This window comes from Garra rufa, chromosome 13 (genome assembly GCF_049309525.1).
Source record: "Garra rufa chromosome 13, GarRuf1.0, whole genome shotgun sequence".
Taxonomy (NCBI): domain Eukaryota; kingdom Metazoa; phylum Chordata; class Actinopteri; order Cypriniformes; family Cyprinidae; genus Garra; species Garra rufa.
Genome location: NC_133373.1, coordinates 43,522,925 through 43,529,823, shown reverse-complemented (window position 1 = coordinate 43,529,823; position 6,899 = coordinate 43,522,925).

Below are 6,899 nucleotides of genomic sequence, written 5' to 3'. Positions count from 1 at the left end.
AATAAATGCATATTTGCATACTAAATTTAAAAATATAAATGTATAGTTTTGTCTTTCTAATTGGTTAAGTTAAATGACATGCAAATTTATTATTAAAAATATAAAAAATGTAATTTGCATTAAGAATACTAAATTGAAAAAACATACATTTTTAAATATTTGTTAGACATTAGAAAAAAAATGTAAGTTGCACATTTATTATTAAAAAATAAATGCATTTTTGCATGTCATTAAAAAATACTTGATTTAAAAATATACTTTTTTGAATAATTGATAGACATTTGAAAAACATTGTGTATGTGAGATGCAAATTTAACATTAAAAAATGCATAATTGTGTGGAACAAAAACATATATACAAATACATACAGTCAAGCCCAAAATTATTCATACCCCTGACAAATTCTGACTTCTTAAAGTTACTTTTATTCAACCAGCAAGTTTTTTTTTTTTTTGACTGGAAATGACACAGGCTTCTCCCAAAAGATAATAAGACGATGTACAAGAGGCATCATTGTGGAAAAAAAATATTTCTCAGCTTTTATTTACATTTGAACAAAAAGTGTCATGTCCAAAATTATTCATACCTTTTGCAAACTGTCACAGTCTATGGGAAAATCCAAAGTTCTATACCATTCCAAATAGTCCAAGCTGTTCTAAAGCATTATAGGAAGCGTTTGATTGCTGTAATAGCCAATAAAGGCTTTTCTACTGATTATTGAGAAGGGTATGAATTATCTTTTGGGAGAAGCCTGTGGGAGAAGCCTGTGTCATTTCCAGTCAAAAAAACCTTGTTGGTTGAATAAAAGTAACTTTAAGTCAGAATTTGCCAGGGATATGAATCATTTCGGGCTTGACTGTATATGTAGAGTCAACTTGAAGTCATTTTAACTTGAATTGCATTAACCAACTTAAGTTGAATTCCATAGAGTTTATAAAAAACAAGTTGAAATTGCTTATTTTGATTAGTTAAAGTAATGTTAAAACATAACTTGGCATGACTTAGTGATTATATCATTTTTTACAGTGCATGCAAATATGCATATTTGTATGAATGCATTTGGTTGATGAATATGCTCTTCAGTTCAGCTACTGGAACTCATTGCATATTGTAATAAGATGATGCATAATTTTCGTAATATAGCATAATGTTGGTTTCATTTCTTATTTTCTTTTTATTCAAAAGGAAAAGGCAACTAAACCACCTGTAGTTCCTCCCAATAAAAACTGAACTCCCTTAAAATTCATATTCAAACTTCAAGCACACAATCTTCCCTGTTCAGGAAGAATGAGGTAAGTCGGGGAGACGAGACTTCGGCTTCTTCCCCCTCAGGCGTCCTGTGTGCTTCACGCCAGAACGCTTGACTGTGGATGTCACCATGCATGTGTCACGATTTGCTCTGTTTTGTGGCCTATTTGCAAGACATTGCCAAGGGACAGTAAGAAGAGTCGAATTCAACCGCGTTGTTTAAAGGAAATGATTGTGACCTTACGTGAACATTCAAGTGAACATTCATAGCTTCAAAACCATCCCTGGTTAAATGCAGCAAGCAGTCAACAGCAGCAATGGTTCGTATGTTTCTTCCGAGTTCATGCGTTTGCCTGAAGAGAGCAACATTAAGTGACATGCTAAGTTTGATTGTCTAAAATACCAAAGTTCCTCCAGCTGTAGGTTCGGAAGCGTCCGCGGTGCTCGTCAGCCCCCATTTACATCTCTCCCGTGACATTTGGGCTCAGGCCCGTATCCGGCCTTCACCCACGCCCAGCCTGAGGGAGCTCCGATGCCAGTGTGAATCCCAATCAACACTAGAAGTGGAGTCCTCGAGATGCGTACGTTCATGACAGTCTCCTCTCATGCAAAACGCATCTCTTTGCTGTTTGCATTTTGGCCAGAAATGTGGCTCATGAAGGGTACATGAGTACAGTGATTCAGAGTCCCGGCGAACAGGGCATTGTCGTTGTACCGGGACTCGGGCACTGCTTTAGGCAGGAGACAAACCTTCTCAATGACCTGGCATTTATATGAGGAATCGCTGGACCCTCATAGACAACAAGTGCTGTGGAAGGTTTGGCGAAAGTGTCTCTGCTGTTTGTATAGATGCTAAATGCAATTCAATATAGTCGCTTGTTTTTCACTGGACAAATGAGGACAAATCAGATTGCAGCTGGTCATGTTTAAAACATATATGATAATGGATTCAGTGCTGCGTCTCTGAATAAACTCTCATGTTATCAGAGATTTCCATCTGAAAGCAGTTGGATTCGGCAAGATGAATGTTCACAGCAAATGTAATTGTTAAAATTCCTCCAAATGGTACACAGAGTTGACTCACCGGTCTCTTTGGGAAAGGTCATCATATTATCCGAATAGGACATTTAAACATGTTTAATTCATGTTTTCAGATAGTGATTTGTCAATTTATCTAAACAATTTACAGATAACAATGAGAAATTCATATTTAAAAAGCTAGAAGAACTAATTGTTGGTCACACAGCACAATATATAGCGTCAAACTGAAAATAATTCTATACAATTTAAGTATTTAAATGTAAATTCTGAATATACAAAAGTAAATCTGAATATATATTTATATAGAGGTAAATCAAAATATATAGTTATAATTCTGAATGTGTAGAAGTAAATATTTAGAAATCTGATTATATAGAGGTAAATATATATAGTTAATCCTGAATATATAGAAATCAGAATATGTATCTGAATATATAGTTATAATTTTGAATATATAGAAGTAAATCACAATATATATTTATAAATTGAATCTACAGAGGTAAATCTAAATATAGTTATAATTATGGATATATAGAAGAAAATCTGAATATATATTTAGAAATGTGAATATACAGCGGTAAATCAGAATATATAGTTATGATTTTTAATATATAGAAGTAAATCACAATATATATTTATAAATCAGAAAATAGAGGTAAATCAAAATATATAGTTATAATTCTGAATATATAGAATAAATCTGAATATTTGTTAAGAAATCTGATAATATAAATGTAAATCTGAATATATAGTTAAGTCTGAATATATAGATACAAATTGTAATACAAAAATGTAAATCATGAATAGTTTTAAGTCTGAATATATACATTAAAGTTTCAATATATAGATAAAAGTCTGAATATATAGATAAAAGTTAATATATAAATGCAAATCATAAGTATATAGACGTTAATCTGATTATATAATTAAAAATCTAAATAGAATTAAATCTAAAAATATATTTGAATATATAAATCTGAATTGTTAATACATAATTATTATTCTGAATATATATGTAAATCGTAATGTATATTTATAAGTCTTGAGTATATAAATGCAACTCTGAATATATAGTCTACATCTTATATAGAATATATAGAAATAAATCATAATATATATTTAGAAATCTGAATATATATAGAGGTAAATCAGAATATATAGTTGTAATTTTTAATATATAGAAGTAAATCAGAATATATATTTAGAAATCTGAATAAATAGAGGTAAATCAGAATATATAGTTGTAATTTTTAATATATAGAAGTAAATCAGAATATATATTTAGAAATGAGAATCTACAGATTTAAATCTAAAGTTATAATACTGGATATACAAAAGTAAATCAGAATATATATTTAGAAATGTGAATATATAGAAGTAAATCAGAATATAGTTGTAATATTGAATATATAGAAGTAATTCAGATTATAATTATAATTCTGAATATATAGAGGTAAATCTGAATTTATAAATATAATTATGAATATACAGAATTAAATCTGAATTTATATTAATAAATCTGAATATATAAATGCAAATCTGAATATAGTTATACGTCTAAATATATAGATACAAATTGTAATACAAAAATGTAGATCATGAACATTTCAAATATTTTCAAATTTATTATTAAGAGGATAAGCCCTTTGAGATGAGTCATCGTTTTCGAGATATCGAAAGATATTTCGAATATATAGTTTTAAGTCTAAATATATAAATGTAAATTGTGAATATATAGTCTACATCTCAACATGAATATATATTTATTATTAGGCATGTCAATATAAGGAGATGTTATTATTGCTTTTTATTAGCTTTTTTAATGTGCCTATGTATCATCTAACTATTCAGAATTATAACTATATTCATGATTTGCATTTATATATTCAGACCTATAACTATATATTCAGATTTACATCTATATATTCATAATTAACATTTATATACTCAGATTTATAAATATATATTCAGATTTACTTCTATATATTCACAATTTATATTTAAATATTAAGATTTTATATAATTATTTCCTGTTTGGTACTTCACAGGTATATATATATATATATATTTATATATAAAATAAAATCTGATGTGTGTATACTGTATGTATGTGTACATATATGATTGTGTCTAGCCACAATTTACTTAAAGTATCAGTTAGCATATATTTGTATATATTATTTATATGAATAAATATCTATTATGAATTTTCCCACAGCCGTAGGACTGTACAAATCTTATTAGCACAGAAGTATAAATCACAGAGCCTAACGCTGTATGTAATACAATTAGTTGACACAGACTGAGGTGTTTCACTTGAGCAGTCTTGTGATTTGCTCGACACAGGAGAGAAGTGACAGTGGCGGCTCATCATTGCTCACACTGACTCATCAACAAGCCCACAGGCCATCATTAATAAAAAATAGTCTCAAAAAATACATAAACTAAACCAATGAAAAGATTTTCTGTTCACAAACGTCTTTGGATAGTTCAAATCTAAAGACAACTCGTGTACACAGTATCTATATATGGGACATTCTACAGAATTGGCTCAAAGATTAGTTTTTTTTTTAAATGTTGTATGTATGCAAATGTATAATATCCAAGGTACACATTTCTAGTAATTGTGCAGTTAATTCTTATATTGCATTTTCAGAAAGTTTTGGAATATTTGTCCTCTCCCCAAATTTGTCACTACTGAAACACAGTGATATATAATTTAAGAGGACGGGTTAAATTTATCAAGATTTTGCTTACGTCTTCCTTGGAAATATATATTTTTTTCTATTTTATTAAAAAGTTTTCAGACGTAAATCAATAACAGTTTCATTTTTAACAATATTTAAAGTGTGATTTATGAGATTTGTTGTATTTTGAATTCAAACTTTCTTTGTAAAAAGCCAAAAGTTCATCATACTGATTTCAAACTTAAGGATTCATTAGTTTGAATATGCATAAAAACAAACAAAATCATAACATCTTAGCTGATAATTCAGTATACTTTATTTTTGACAAAACATCCCGTGTTTCAGTCATGACTGCACATTTTCACTAGTGACCATTTTAGAGAATAACACTCAAAAAAAAATGAGGATGTCACTACCCAAACTTCACCAAATGTTTTAGTCGTGACTGTTTTGATAGTGACTATTTTAGATACTTTTGAACCTAGCCTTAACGATGCTAATCAGCACATGATTAGCACACTTCTGAACAGCTGTACACATAAAAACGAAATGTTATGGAATAACTTCCAAAAAAAAGCATGCTTAAAGGAACACTCCACTTTTTTTGGAAATAGGCTCATTCTCCAACTCCCCCCGAGTTAATAAGTTGAGTTTTACCGTTTTGAAATCCATTCAGCCGTTCTCCTGTTCTGGCGATATCACTTTTAGCATAGCTTAGCATAGATCATTGAATCCTATTAGACCAATAGCATCGCGTTCAAAAATGACCAACGAGTTTTGATATTTGTCCTATTTAAAACTTGACTCTTCTGCAGTTATATCGTGTACTAATACCGATGGAAAATGTAAAGCTGCCATTTTCTAGGCCGTTAAGATTAGGAACTACACTCCCATTCCGGCGTAATAGTCAAGGAAGATTGCTGCCGTAATATGGACGCAGCAGGCGGAGTAGTATCACGCAGCGCCTGAAATTAGTTCCCAGCTAGGTTAGCATTTGCACATGTGCTGCGTGATATTACTGCGCCTGCTTCAGCCTCTTTCCATAAAAAGTGGAGTGTTCCTTTAATTATAGAAAAATGGTGTTCGGTAGTGACATTCTTTAAAGTTAAACACAGATTTTCAGACTTTTGAAAACAATTTACCTCAAAATTATGGGACATATCTACTCACACCTTGTAGCTATGAGAGAGAGTGACACATGTATATTTCCTGATCATAAATGTTAAAATCAGTCTCAGCCAATAGATTAAAATATACACTGTTTCGGTAGTGACATGAAAAATGCGGGACAGTTCATTATATAAAGTTTCATGATTTACAAAGAAAATATTATTTTTTTCTTTTAACTTCATTTTTATAAAAAAAAAAAAAATCAAAAAGATATTTTTTTAAAACAACGGAATAAAATACAAAAATTATTTCAATATATGGCATTTACTACTGAAAGTACCCAATAAATTATGATTTTATATAGCCTATATTAAGCTTACTATTATTTAAAATATTATTGTGGGTTTTAATAGATAATAGAAGAATTTTAGTAAACATCTAAGATTTAAATACCCAAATGCTTTTTAAATGTGTTTTTTGGTTGTGGGACAGCAGTCTACAGCAGTTCCATAGAATGGCCCATATATTCATTTGCTTTAGCGTTATTGTATCTTGTGAGGTAAAATGTAGCCTACAATATATATATATATATATATATATATATATATATATATATATATATATATATATATATATATATATATATATATATATATATATATATATATATATATATATATATATATATATATATATATATATATATATATATATATATATATATATATATATATATATATATATATATATATATAATATATATATATATATATATATATATATATATATATATATATATATATATATATATAT